The sequence below is a fragment of the Mirounga angustirostris genome, unplaced genomic scaffold, assembly GCF_029215605.1.
Source record: "Mirounga angustirostris isolate CCGP_5_RB_7025 unplaced genomic scaffold, mMirAng1.0.hap1 SCAF_4, whole genome shotgun sequence".
In the NCBI taxonomy this organism is placed as follows: domain Eukaryota; kingdom Metazoa; phylum Chordata; class Mammalia; order Carnivora; family Phocidae; genus Mirounga; species Mirounga angustirostris.
In genome coordinates, this window is record NW_026991712.1 from 30,742,782 (window position 1) to 30,758,584 (window position 15,803).

At 35.4% G+C, this 15,803-nt stretch overlaps 1 non-coding gene across 1 annotated transcript; it reads left to right on the forward strand.

Moving 5' to 3' along the window:
• Nucleotides 1-13,482: 13,482 nt before the first annotated feature.
• Nucleotides 13,483-13,585, forward strand: LOC123860657 (U6 spliceosomal RNA). Its single transcript, XR_006794779.1, has one exon. It is a non-coding gene; the product is annotated as a U6 spliceosomal RNA (small nuclear RNA).
• Nucleotides 13,586-15,803: the final 2,218 nt, after the last annotated feature.

A 15,803-nucleotide genomic window follows, 5' to 3' on the forward strand; every position in this document is an offset into this window, starting at 1 on the left:
TGCTTCTCCCTCTCCCACTCCCCCTGCTTGTGTTCCCTCTCTCACTGTGTCTCTCTCTGTCAAATAAATAAATAAAATTTTTTTAAAAAATAAAATAAAAAATAAAAAAATAAAGTAACGTTAATAGGGATATAAAAGAGTTCAGGGATGTATACATGCTAGGAGTGCTAACAGGCAATTTAAATTGATCAAACCAGACACAGCAATAACAGCTGCCTACATTAAAATGCAAGTTAAACAGGATCCCCTCTGCCTTCCAAAGAGTGTTGACTTGAAGTTAGATGGATTATTTACTATAAGTCATTTATTTTCTTAAGATCTAAGAGTTTTAAATCAAGTGCAAACTTTCTATCAGTGTTTTTTCCTGGTCATAACTCATCAGGGACATTTAGAGACAAAACTTGTTTACCTATGATACATGATACTGTACTGATTAATAATAAACTAAGACTAGATTACGTCTAAAGGCCCTCACAACTTTAAGATTCTAGTTTTGCAATTACTGGAATGAAAGACAAAATTGAATAATTACAGGTATATTACAATGTATTTATACCTAATAAGAATATTATCTTTAATCTTAGATTTTTTTTTTTTTTCAGAAAAAGAAGCATTTTCTCATTATATTAGTTTGCACCTGTTTGCCCTTCAATTATTTTTGGAGGAATTTGAAAAAGATTGGTGTTAGGTTTTTTTAAATGTTGGTAGAATTCACCTGTAAAACCATCTGTTACTGGGCTTTTCCTTGCTGAGACCTATTATATTATTGGTTCCATGTGCTTACCATTATTGGACTGCTTAGATTTTCTCTATTTCTTCATGATTCAATCTTGGTAGCTTGTATGTTTCTAGGCATTTATCAGTTTCTTTTAAGTTATCTGACTTATTGACATACAATTGTTCATAGTAATCTTTTATGATTCTTTTATATTTGTTATCAGTTGTGATGTCTCCTCTTTCATTTCTGATTTGATTTACAGGAGTCTTCTCTTTTTTTCTTAGTCTAGCTAAAGTTTAGTCAATCTTGTTAATCTTTTCATTTCATTTTATTTTATTTTAAAGATTTTATTTATTTGAGAGGGAGAGAGTGAGTGAGAGCAAGAGAGGTTGAGTGAGAGCAAGAGTGAGCAGGGGGTTGGGGTGGAGAGGGAGAAGCAGGCTCCCCGCTGAGCAGGAAGCCTGATGCAGGGCTCGATCCCAGGACCCTGGGATCATGACCTGAGCCGAAGGCAGATGCTTAACTGACTGAGCCATCCAGGCACCCCATTAATCTTTTTTTAAAAAAACCTCTTAATTTCATTGATTTCCCAACACCCCCCCCCCCCCCACAGTTTTTTGGTCTCTTTTATTTTCACTGTGATCTTTGTTACTTCCTTCCTTCTGCCAACTTCGGGCTTAGTTTCTTTTTCTACTTCCTTGAGGTAGAAAATTAGGTTGGTTTAGACTTTTTTCTTAATATATTATCACTATAAACTGTCCTCTAAGACCTATTTTTGCTACACCCCATAGATTTCAGTGTATTGTATTTCCATGATCATTTGTTTTGAGATTTTTTTTTTTAATTCCCTTTTGATTTCATCTTTAAACTATTGGTTGCTCAAGAGTTTTGTTTAGTTTTCACTTATTTGTAAATTATCTGGCTTTCCTCATGTTGATTTTTAGTTTTATTCCATTGTATTTGAGAAAAATAGTTAGTAGGATTTCAACCTTCTTAAATTTGCTAAGATTTGCTTTGTGGCCTGTCAAATGATCTATCCTGGAGAATGTTCCATGTGTACTTAAGAAGAATGTGTATTATGTTGGATGGAATGTTCTGTATAGGTCCATTTGAACTAAAGTATGATTCAAGTCTAAAGACTCTTTGATTTTTCTATCTGGATATTCTATCCATTGCTGAAAGTGCAGTATTGAAGTCACCTACTATTATTGTATTGTTTATTTCTCCTTTTAGATTGGCTGATACTTAATATATTTAAGGTCTCTGATGTTGGATGTGTATATATTTATTACTATATTTTCAAGGTGAGTTCACCAATTGTCATGACATAATAACCTTCTTTGACTCTTGTTACCATTTTTTGGCCTTAAATCTATTTTTATTTATATAAGTATAGTAATCCCAGATCTTTTTAGATTTACATTTGCATGGAATAACTTTTTTCCATCCCTTCACTTGGATCTTTAGTATGTCATTAGAGCTGAAGGTTATAGGCAGTATATGAGACTTACTTTTAATCCCTCCAACTAGTGAATGGATACACTCTGTGCTGTTTGGTGAATTTAATCCATTTACATTTAGAATAATTATTGATATGTAATAAGATAGACTTATTAATGCCATCTTATTAATTGCTTTCTGGGTGTTTTGTAGTTTCATTGTTCCTTGATTTTTTTTTTGCCCCCCATGGTCATATGTTCTGATATCCTTTTCTCTCCTGTTTGTATATCTATATGAGGCTTAAATAAATCTTATACATAATAGTCCATTATAAACTGATGACTACTTAACTTCAATTGCATACAAAAATTCTATCCTTACTCCTCTTTTTTTATGTCACAATTTCCTATATTTACTATTTACTAACAACTATAGGTAGCTATAGTCATTTTTATTGTTCCTTTCCATTAACCTTTATACTACAGTTAAATGGTTAATACATCATCATATTACAGAATGACTTTTCTAATCTGAGTGTATATTTACCTTTACCAGTGTTTTTGTATATTTTCATATGTTCTCATGTTACTAATTATTGTCTTTTATTTCAGCTTGAAGAAATCCTTTCAGCATTTCATGTAAGGCAGGTCTAGTGATAAACTGCCTCAGCTTTTGTGTGTCTGGGAAAATATTTTTCCTTCATTTCTGAAAGATAACTGTACTGGATAGAGTAATCTTGGCTGGCATTTTTTTCTTTTCACATTTAAAATCATTCTACTGGGGCTCCTGGGTGGCTCAGTTGGTTAAGTGTCTCCCTGCTCAGCGGGAGGCCTGCTTCTCCCTCTCCCACTCCCACTGCTTGTGTTCCCTCTCTAGCTGTGTGTGTCTCTCTCTCTCTGTTTCAAAATAAATAAATAAATAAATAAATAAATAAATAAATAAATAAATAAATAAATAAAATCATTCTACTGTCTCCTGACCTGTAAGGTTATTGCTGAGAAATCTGCTAACCTAATGGAGGTTTCTTTGGGGTTACAATCTTTTTTCTCTTACTGCTTTTCAGATTCTCTTTTGATTTTTAACAGTTTAATGTGTCTTGGAATGTTGTTTTGAGTTGAGATAATGGCTATTGTAAATAATGCTGCAGTGACCTTGGGTGCGTATATTTTTTGAATTATTATTTGTTTTCTTTGGATAAATACCCAGAAGTATAATTACTAGACTGTATGGTAGTTCTATTTTTAATTCTTTTTTTTTAGAGATTTTTTTTTTAAAGATTTTATTTATTTATTTGACAGAGAGACAGCGAGAGAGGGAACACAAGCAGGGGGAGTGCCAGAGGGAGAAGCAGGCTTCCCACCAAGCAGGGAGCCCAATGCGGGGCTCGATCCCAGGACCCTGGAATAATGACCTGAGCTGAAGGCAGATGCTTAACAACTGAGCTACCCAGGTGCCCCTACTTTTAATTTTCGAGGGACCTGCCTACTGTTTACCACAGTGACTGTACCAAATTATTCATTGTCTTTTGTTTATTAACTTCCTCTGCCCATTTTTAAATTAGATTGTTCTTTTACTATTGAATTCTAAAAGTTCTTTATATGTTGTGGATGTTAACCCTTTATTAGATATGATATTCAAATATTTTCTCCCATTCAGTAGGCCTTTTCATTTTGATAATTTTTTTTCCTTTGCTGTGCAGATATTTTTAGTTTGATGGAGTCCCACTTTATTTTTGCTTTTGTTGCCTTTGCTTTTGGAGTCAGATGCAAGATCAATGTCAGGGAGCTTACCACCTATGTTTTTTCCTAGGAGTTTAATAGTTCCAGGCCCTACATTCAAGTCTTTAATCCATTTTGAGATAATTTTTGTATATGGTATAAGATAGTGTTCCAGTTTTATTCTTTGCATGTGACTATCCATTTTCCTAACACCATTTATTGAAGAGACTGTCCTTTTCCCATTATATATTCTTGTCTCCTTTGTCATAAATTGACCATATCTGTGTAGGTTTATTTGGGGGATCTATAGTCTGTTCCATCAATCTATGTCTCTGTTTTTATGCCAATACCATACTATTTTCATGGATATAGCTTTGTAATATAGTTTGAAATCAGGAACTGTGGCACCTCCAGCTTTGTTCTTTCTCAAGATTGCTTGGGCTATTTTAATATGTTTAATATGTACTGGGATTTTGATAAGGATTGCATTGAATCTAGATTGCTTTGGGTAGTATGGACATTTAATAATGTTCATTCTTCAATCCATGTAATATCTTTCCATTTATTTGTGTGTTCAATTTCTTTCATGAATGTTTTATAGTTTTCAGTACAGGTTTTTCACCTCCTTGGTTAAATCTCAACTAGGTATTTTATTTTTTGATACAATTGTAAATGGGATGGTTTTCTTAATATTTCTTTGTTAGTGTATAGAAATGCAACTGATGTTTATATATTGATTATATATCCTTCAACTTTACTGAATTTAACAGTTTTATGGTGGAGTCTCTATGGTTTTCTCTATACAATATCATGTAATCTATAAATAGTAACAGTTTTCCTTTCTAATTTGTTTCCTTTTTATTTCTTGTCTAATTTCTCCAGGTAGGACTTCTAATACTATGTTGAATAGAGTGGTGAAAATGGGCATTCTTGTCTTGTTCCTGATCCTAAGGGAAAAGCTTTCAGCTTTTCACTGTTGAGTATGGTATTACCTGTGGGCTTATCCTATGTGGCCTTTATTATGTTGAGGTACATTCTCTACCCACTTTCTTGAGCATTTTTATCATAAATGGATGTTGATTATGGCAGAATCTTTAAACATTTATATCTTTTCTTGATCTTAAAACTCATGATGGTTGCTGGAAACCTCTTTTGTATTCTCAAAGTTGATGCTATAGCTTCAATTTGTTTCTTCCTGCTCATAGGTTTTGGCCTGCATTCTGGGCTTATTCCATGTTCTCCTGAGCTAACTCTTCCTGCTGCCCTTGAAGCCTCACAAGGAGTCAGAGCTCACATAAGGAGCAAGCCGCAGAGTGGGGGAAGATATGGGTTTAGCACTTGGGTATTGGGATGATGATGACTGCAGGCCAGATGGGGGTATTCTGAGGTTTTTCCAGTGGCTCTTGTTCAGGCTTCCTGCTGGAGTCCAGTATGCAGTCCATAGGAACCACATCCCTTTAAGGCCCTCTGATTTTATTATCTGCCTCTTTCCTCCCTCATTCATGGGGGTCCCACCTCAATACTCTGGGTTTTGTGGGAGAGAAATGGGTTTCTCCATTATTATCTACATGATTGAAGAAGGTACTCACTGCTCTTCCTCTCTCCTACAGGAGAGGTCACCATTGGCTACTCCAGCCCCATGCAATGCCATCTTGGGGGGAGGTATGGCACTGACATACCTTACCCTCTCCAATAAATCTACTCTTATATTTTCTCTTTTCCAATGGAATGCTGGAATATTTCCTCTGGAAACCTGGACTTCTACAAAGGCTCTCTTGTCTGTAGGTATCAGCTCAAGTCAGCCTTTCTCCAGGTGTACCTCAACTGTGGCAAAGAGGGGCTGAGGCTAGTTCATAGGCTCCTACTGGTTTCACAGCCCATACCAAGGTCTCTCTATTAGCCAGTACACAGGTGGGTGAGAATCCTTCTTGATCCTTTGGAATAAGGTGCTTGATCCAACAGCTCCCACAGAGCTTTTGTTCATGGATGTATGCTGAATTTTAGTTATTAAAATGGGAGAAAGACAGGAGGTACATTTTATGCCACAATACCATGATTACCCTCAATCCAGCTAGAAGTCTTAAAGGATGTTTTCATGTCTGCCTTCATTTCTTCATTATTCATTAGAATTTGGTTTCCAACCTTATTTCCACTAAACTGGTTGATTGATATTCAGTTAACGAGTTCATAATCATCAATTTATATGCCTTCTTTCCTTCCTCATCCTTCTTTTTATTTATTATTTATTTGTTTATTTATTTGTCAGAGAAAGTGCATGCGCACAAGCAGGGGGAGCAGCAGGCAGAGGGAGAAGGAGAAGCAGGCTCCCTGCTAGGCAAGGAGCCTGATGCGTAACTGGATCCCAGGACCCTGGGATCATGACCTGAGCTGAAGGCAGACACTTAACCATCTGAGCCACCCAGGCATCCCCCTCATCCTCTTTTATATCTTCTTATTTGACTCTTCCAGATGTTCTGTTTCTTCCTCCATGCTGTCTAGATATTACCCAAAACCATGTCTTTGACTTCTACTGCATTCTCTCCTTGGAAATTCATATTCAATCTAAAAAGATAACTGAGGCACCTGGGTGGCTCAGTCGGTTAAGTGTCTGCCTTCAGCTCTGGTCATAATCCTGGAGTCCTGCGATCAAACCCCACATTAGGCTCCCTGCTCAGCAGGGAGTCTGCTTCTCCCTCTGCCCTTTACCTGGCTCATGTTCTCTCTCTCACTCTCTCTGTCTCTCTCTCAAATAAAATCTTAAAAAAAAAAAAACTCTTAAATATGTATGTCCAACCTCACTTGGTTACTAAACTCCAATATTTAATATTCAAATACTTTCTGGATTTCTTTGCCTCTTTGGTCTGGTATCTCAAATTCATCATGTCTAAAATTTAAACGTCCTCTGTCTCTGGTTCTCTGACACTTCTTTGGATTGCTGTTTTCCTAATGAGCCAGGCTTTAAATTTAAATGACATCTATCTTTGATTCTGACACCTCATTAAATATAATGAGTGGTTAAATGAGTTTCCCTAATTCTCTGAAACCCAGGTTACCCCTCCTCTTCCCACATTCAACAGCTCCTTCTTTAATGTAGTTTATACTTGGCCAATTAATCACCTTTAAGCATAGCTCTAAGCATTTATATCTTATTCAAAAATCTAAAATGGCTCTATACACCACATAAAATAATGTTTGGATGCCAAGCCTGTTATTCTTTAATGGTCTGGCCTCAGAAAAATTATCATGCTATTTTCTGTGTTTTTTCCTGTAATACAGAGCTTTTCATTCCATGTACATAACCTGCACTTCCAGTCTCTGTGTATTGCAAAATGTTACTCACTTTGCCTAGATTTCCCTATGCCTGCTAACTCTTCCATCCAAGCAGGTCTAGATTCTACTCATTCTTCAAGGGATTAGCTTACATTCCATCTTTATTGTGAAATATTTCTTAGTCTTCCAGATGGAAGTAATCTCTCTTTTATGAAATCTTAGATTATTTTTATCTTTACTTCATCTATGGCATTGGTTCCTTTTGGCTTTGTACTATGTAATGATTTTAATGCAATTTTAATAAATATCTATGAAACACTTGCATATACCAGGCAATAGGTAGATACTATGAATGCAAAATTGTATTAAACAAAGTTCAAATCCTCAAGCTGCCTCTATTCTATGTTTATGAACATTTATCTTCTCTACCAAATGAATACAGAGTATTTGAAGAAGACAGTTTTCAAAAGATGTTAAAAAGACAAATTCATTTATGGAAAAAATAATAGTAACAAATAGTATGATCAGGAGAGATCAAAAAAATATTCTTACCTTCAAGACGTCACCACCAGCAGAAAAGTTCTCAGAACGTTCTATTATTTTATATGTCTCAGTCTATACTAAATTTCACCTAATTTCAACTAAAGTTCAACTTTATTCTAATTTCTTTTTTTCCTTCTTCTTCCCCAGTAACTAAAGCAATCTTTTTAAAATGAAACGAAAAGGAAAATTTTGTTATAAGGAATGACTTTGAAAGTTTCCATGTGAAATTAAATTGGGTTATACTCTAAATATAGACTTAGTAATAAAGAAGTGTTTTGTAAAAGATTGGTCATAAATGACTTGTCTAATAAGACATATAATATTGATATCAATATGCAGCAATGGTTCTCAAATGTTAGCATGCATCAGAAGCCCCTGAAAACTTCATTACAACACAAATCAATGGGAATCCATTCTCAGAATTTCTGATTCGGTAGGTCTAGGATGGGACCTTAAAACTTGCATTTTGGTCAACTTCTCAGATGATATTGATGTAGTTGTTCCAGTGACCACACTTTGAGAACCACTGCTCTACAGAATTACTTTGCTCCGTGAATATTTTGAAACCATTTTGAAGAGCATACAATTCCTTTGTTCATTTCTTATGAATTTTTAGAGAAAAGAAAATGACCCTATATCATGATCATCTCCTGGCTACTTTGATTCATAGTCTTTGGTCTCTACACCTTTCTACACCATTCATTACTACTAGTAATGATCAAATTAATAAACAACATTTTTGAAGGCTTATGTTATCAAATCATTATGTAATAGATAATCTCATAATGAAATCTATCAGCATGTAATATTGTTACCACCTTACATATATTAAAACAAAGTCACTCTACAGTAAGAAGTAGAGCCAAGACTCCCTGACCAGACCAAAGGTCTGACTGACACGAGATTGAGGTTTTATTCTCTCCCTACTATTTTGTTTGAGGTAATAAATTTGTAGAGATCAGTGATGCATTATTCTAGTGTGTGTTACACAACTTAATTGAACGGAAAAAATCAGTATATTTTCTAAATATAGTATTTGATGAAGTTTCTCAGACAAAATTATTCCACCATGTCTCCTTTAACAAATGGCCTACTTCCTTTTTGGTTAATGCTCTATTTTATCAATAGTGAGCTCTTGGTGAGGGCATACATTAGGCATTTTCATATTCTCATCATCATGAGAGAAAATGAGCACATTTTCTGCCACATAGTAGACATACAAGAGTCATTGAACTGAACTAGGGTTGTCTCACATTTTATGTTCTAAATGCCAAGGCTTATCACATAATATCAGCAGTGATTAGGTTTAAACACTCATAGCAGGATGCAAGCAATTTTCTGAAAAAGACTAAACAAATTCACAATTTTATAGGGGATGTATGTTTTTAATCACTTCTTGGATCCCAATCAATCAATAACGCCATTTCCTGGAATAATAAAATAAAAAACAGATACTAAAAAGTGATACAATAGGACTCTAATTCTCTTTCAGCAGTGCTTGTTTATGCCCTGACTCTGAGGAAAATTTATTCCTAAGCATTAAATAAGGAAAACCCTCTTTTTTTTCCTGTAAATTCATTCCCCCCCACTATTATCTGGAGAGCAATCACCATCTATTCTTTTTAAGGTACAGAAGTATCTATCTTACTCATATATTACACTGATTATTCTTCATTGCTAGAAATATTGAAAATTCTCTTCATATCCCCCTTTCCAAAGTTCCTAGCTGAGAAAGTAGTAAATTGGAAGTCACTAGAACAAAATTAAAATCTTCATTAAAACCCAGATGTTGAAAATGTATGGCCAAACTCCAGGGTAAAAAATACATATATATACATACACACACATATATATTTTTTCAGGGGCATGGCTGCCAAAGGAAATCAACTTAAAAACTGGTGTTGACAGGGGACCAGCAGTGAGAGATCATAGGAAGCAAGAAAGCACATAATTAGATACTTGATCTGTGAAATACAAAAGTTAAGTCAAGATGATGTAAACCAACACATGGCACAGTCTGAAAGACCATGAAACCAAGTGTAAAAACAAAAGGATCACACAGCTAAAGGACCCAAAGCAGCAAATAAGCCATGACATGCTCTTGAAGCAAAATAACATCTACCGGTGAGGGTCTAGGGGGTCATCATGTCAAGAACTACCACATTTAAACACAAATAACCTTTGCAATATATAAATGTTCTATAATGTTCTATGTATACATACATATGTAATTAAAGATGATTTTCCTTTTTTTTTTTTTTTTAACCCCTGAGTTTAACACACCCAGATGCCTGAAAAATTGTAAGTACACCAAACAAAACCTACTCTGTGCTTGGAACCTGAAGATTTCTGCAGTCATATAGCTAAGCATAATAAACATTAAACTCCAGGCTCAAAGAGAAATGACAAAAGTCAATCACCTGAGCAAATACTAATCAAAGTACAGGAAAAATTGTTCTGTGTTTCTATAAAACTCAGAGCTTGGGGCTCAGTTGAATTACAAACCCAAGTCTGAAGCCAATATTTCCACAGATTCTTTGCTGCCAAGCACAATATTACAAGATGAATCTAAACAAACATAAGAGCAATCACTTTTCAACATATAGTGAAATATAGTGAATATAGTCACTCACCTGAGTGTTAATAGCACTACTGAGGTTTTTAAAATACTATGCCTTGCCTGACTTTTACCCAGGATCTACTATAAAACATAATTGTTTCCAGAATCTAGATACAAATCTAATGTTTGTCAAAATATTGGCCATGTCAAGATTTAACTTGCATGTAAAATAAATTGAGAGGATGGGTGAAGAAAGGAGGACATATTTCTGTCTCTAGGTTTAAGTGCAACTGACACTACATAAAGTAACATTTTAAATTGCGTTAATCAAACTTTAAGTATTATAAAAAATAAAGTATTTGGAATTAATCAGACTTGCATGTATTAAAATTTTTGTTCTCCATTATTAGCTGTATGACCTTCGGCAAGTTTCTCGCTCCCTCTGGGCTTTGACTTCCTAACCTCTAACTAGGATGACTATAAAATATAACAGGTGAAATAACAAATATAAAGTGTTTAGTTCAATGTTTATTTAACAAATGCCCAATAAAATGTGAATAGAATGATATTACCATGCAACCAATAGAATATATGTTTCTGGGCACTTTGTTTGGGACCCCCTTCTGAGATCCAGGGAGAAGCCCTAGAAATGTGTGATTTTTGTGGTGTGCGTCAACTTAATTTTTAACATTTTGATATATTCATCTCATTTTAAATTTAATTTTAATGCCCGGCTTTCACTTCATAATATTGGATATATAGTTGACTCTTGAACAACCCAGGAGTTAGAGGCACCAGCCCTCCATGCAGTAGAAAATCTGCATATAACTTTCATCTTCCCCAAAACTTAACTACTAATAGCCTACTATGGACCAGAAGCCTTACCAATAACATCAACAGATGATTAACACATATTTTGTATGTTATATGTATTACACCTGTATTCTTACAATAAAGTGAGCTAGAAAAAAATGTTAAGAAAATTATAAGGAAGAGAAGAGATGTTTACAGTCTTGTATTTATCAAAAACAATCTGTGTATTAGTGAACCCTCACAGTTCAACCCATGTTGTTCAAGAGTAAACTATATTCTTAGCATCCTAAATTGAAATTTAATTCCCACAAAACCTCTATCTACCTGTAAATATTGCCTATAATTATTAGTCATTACCAATAAGAATCAGTAACACTACAATTCAGTATAATTTTTTTCCTAGCTTAAAATAACAGAAGTTTACTTTTAAAGAACATAATGATGGAATCTAAGCTCACAATTAAGAATGTATAACTAGTTTTGCTTTAAAAACTGATTTACTATCAGGGTGCCTGGATGGCTCAGTCGTTAAGTGTCTGGCTTCGGCTCAGGTCATGGTCTCAGGGTCCTGGGATGGAGCCACACATCCGGCTCCCTGCTCGGCAGGAAGCTGGTTTCTCCCTCTGCCTCTGCCTCTCCCCTCGCTTGTGCTTTCTCTCTCTCTGTTTCTCTCTGTCAGATAAATAAATAAATCTTAAAAAAAAAAAACTGATTTACTATCAATTTGAAGACAAAAACTCAATGCCTACAGGAAGTTAGAAGTTTCTTTCAAGTTTGCTGTTTCAAAGAGGCAGTTTTATTGAATTAAGCCAGGTGTAGTTTTCAAAATGTTAGTGTACTATCAAAACTTCTGTGTATTGGGTGAAGATAGGAGCCCATATTGTTTTAACCCTATGAGATGGAGAACAAACACAGTATTGGGAGAAAAGAGGCTGAGTTTAAATGACGTTAGATCTAACCCAAAATTGTCAAGCCAGGTAGGATGTTTACAAAGGCCATCTGCCCAGAGCCATAATGTCCAGATCAAAAATTCAAGAACGAACACAAGAGTCCAGTTGTCCATATACAATGTTTTCAAGTACACGGGAGTTAAGTTTAGAGAGTGAGTGCCAGTGTGTACGTAGGAGAGAGAATTAAACAATGTAGGGAAAGCTCTTTCTGCTGGATGATCCAATGCCTCAGAGTAGCAGGTGGAAGGAATGAATCTGCCCTCACATAATGTCCAGTCCCATGAGCCTCTCATTTTGGGAGTTTCTTGCAACCTAAATGTCTCAAGATACAAAGCACACAACTTAATCTTGTGTTACCAAAAAAAAAAAAAAAAAAAAAAAAACCCAGCTATTCTCCAGCCCTGGAGGAAAAACTGCTTGTGTGGGATTTATTGAATAAATATACTGTATATTGTACTGTATCCTTGGCCTAATGGATTTCTTGAATGACTTTTCATTGTAAACAATTTTGCTTTACAGCCTTGTTTAAGAAATGAATCCTTAATTAAGAAGTAATTCTACTATACCCTAAGATAGGATCACTTCCGATCAAGATTCTATAATAGAAATACGAAAAAATCAAGTATATGTAGCAAAATAAATTATCAGTTCTTAATATTCAGATATGTAAAGATAATGTGCCTCCATAGTTTTCTATAGATCAACTCAAACCTCTATCTTACCTGATTTTAGCCATTTCAAATTTAAGCTAGTCATCTAAGAGTTTCCTTTCTCTTTCTTTCCCCAGTTTCTGGGTTCTTACCTAAGTTTGTGGGGATTAATAAGTGGTGACGGTGGTGGTGTGCAGCCGGGGAGGTTGGTCATTGGTCAGAATCTGGTCACCTGCTAACACTTTTACCCTCCCGAGTCCCTAGCTTCTCATCCTCCCATGCTGGCATCCACTAAGATCCATGATCCCATCGGTCATAGTTTTTATTCCACAATCTATGTTTCCCTCTCCATACAGAGAAGCATTTTCTGATCTGCTATCCTTCTTACATATACTTCTTTTCCACTCTTGGGGCCATGAGATATCTATTGTCCCTGAACCCTTTGGACCCTAGGAAAATGTCTTTTAGAGCTATCTCAAGTGTGATCTGCCTACTCACATCCCACCACCATTTCTACTCTGCTGTTCCTACACTAGGCTGAAGTAGTACTATAAGGACAGTCAGTTTTTGTCGGCTTCCTTGGGTTCCACCTTAGAAGCAAGCATATGTCCTTCTTCCCTCCGAATGACAAACTTAAATGGAAGGTATAAGAAGTTCTATCATATGCCTCCACTTGGAACTAACCATAGAGAGAATATAGCACGACCCACTCATATCTTAGAAACTCACACCCAGGATTCACTCTGATGTACTTTTTTTTTTTTTCTATTTTCTCCCTAAGCCTAACTTGAAGGCTCTTTGTCAAGACTGAGAAAAATGAGTGCTTGCTTCAGTAGCACATGTACTAAAATTGGAACGATACAGAGATTAGTGTGGCCCCTGTGCAAGGTGAGACACAAATTCATGAAGCATTCCATATTTAAAGAAAAAAAAATTTGAAAAAAATGTAAGATTTTTTGGCATGAACTTTATGCTTTGAACTTTTTTTGCTTCTGAAAAATATAAAAACCCAGCTCTTGTAGTTCAAAATTCCTTAATATTATCACCTTGTCTTAAATTTCAAAAATCTATTTCAAAAATCTATTTCAAAATGCAAAAGCTAAGCATTCATTTCTTCTACATTTCTGCAAAAAATTCACTACCATGATGGTAATAGGCCCAGGATGATTTAATTGCTAGGGCAAGGAGAAATATTCAGTGCCATTCTGAGTGGGGAAACATACCAGCTAATGTGACACAATATCTCAAAAGTTCATCAAGAAAACTACTTGAAGGAGAATATTACCTCTTAAGTGCTGAGGGGGAACTTTGCCTAATGGAAGAAATTTCTTTCTTTCTTTCTTTCTTTTTTATTGGAAGAAATTTCTTATAAATTTCTTAATTGGGCTTCTCCAGAGGGGAGGGGATAGTAGAACTATGGTGGTAGCAGAGCTCTCTGATGTGGCAATGAAAACTGTGGGTGAAACTTACTGGATGGTTTTATTTAATGGAGTCTATTCAGCTCAAGAAACAACAGTGTTCCATGGACTTAGAGTTTGAGAACTATCATGGAACCATCTGATATTCCTATATTAACTTACTCTTGTTTCATCTTTCAAAGATTTGGAATCACACCTTTCTTATGACCAGTCTTTTCTCTGCATGGGCTAAAAAACAACCTAAAGTAAAGAAAGAGTGATTTCACATGTTCTTGTAAGCAAAACTCTAATCTATGACGTTTTGCAAAAACAAGACCATGGGGCAACGGGTTTGTTTTGTTTGGGTGGGGGTGGGTTTTTTTTGCATATTTATTTTTGGTTTTGTTGGTTTTAAGTAAAAGACAGTCAACAACTATGAAGAAATAGATTTAGAAAGAATTTCCATCATGAGAGAACGTCTCCCAGCAGCTCTTGGTACAGACAATATTATATTTCCTGCCGAAACTCATTCAAAAAGTATTTGGGCCATTATTGTTACTTGAGAGCATTTGGAAGGAGTCACACAAGAGAACTGTAGTTCCTACAACTCCCCTCTTGTATCTATTTGAGCAATAGTAAATAGAAGAGCAGTAGAATTATAAGTGATAGAGTACATGAAGTTCAGACAGAAAGCATATGTCCCTTACAAAAAGAGCTTTGAACAATGGCAGGCAAACATTCACTGCTCTCAATGAGCCCCAGATGTAGAAGATAGAAGTAAACCATATGGGTCAGAGGCAGAAACAAAACTAAGAAAAAATGAGTATTTCGAATAGACCAAGACTCTACTAGATGGATCATTCTAAGCACACACATCGAGGGACTTCACCAGTAGCAAGAAAATGGTTGATAGTTTTCGACCAAAGAGCCAATTCAGATAATGGGGTAACAGTTCCTAGAGTTCTGTTTTATGTATGCCATTCTATATAAGCTCCATTTAGCTCCTGTCAAAAGTAGAAGAGCCATAGGGAGTGGCACTTAGGCCATGAATTTGGTTTCTGAAGCTTAGAAAAATGCTGCAAGCAACCTGAAAGAAATAATGGTCTTTAATTTTGTTAAGTATAAATGGAATATTTTTAAAAGTGGATTTTAAGGGGGGGTTGGGTGACTCCGTTGTTAAGCATCTGCCTTCAGCTCAGGTCATGATCCCCAGGTACTGGGATCGAGCCCCGCATCGGGCTCCCTGCTCCGCGGGAGGCCTGCTTCTCCCTCTCCCACTCCCCCTGCTTGTGTTCCCTCTCTTGCCGCGTCTCTGTCAAATAAATAAATAAAATCTTTTTAAAAAAAAAGTGGATTTTAAGTTTCAAACAATTATTTTGTTGATCTTTAAAGTATCACGTAAACCTGTTCAAGCATGTTAAGGAAGGGCATGTAAACGAAAACTCACATGAAACTATAGTTATTATCCTGGATCACCAACAGATTAGAGGATTCACACCTAAATAGAAAGCACTTCTACTGGAACAAGTCAGTAAGTGATCTTTTTAAATTGTGTCTGAACAGAAAATGTATACAAGCCGATAAGTATCTGCAAAAAGAGTACATGTAATTAAATCTTTGAATCTAAGATATTTATTTTACTATTTCTTTTTTTTTTTTTCAGTATTTGCATCACTTTATTTATTTTTGTCATTGTAATAGATACAGACCATGGATCATTTTACTATTTCTAAAGTAGGTAATG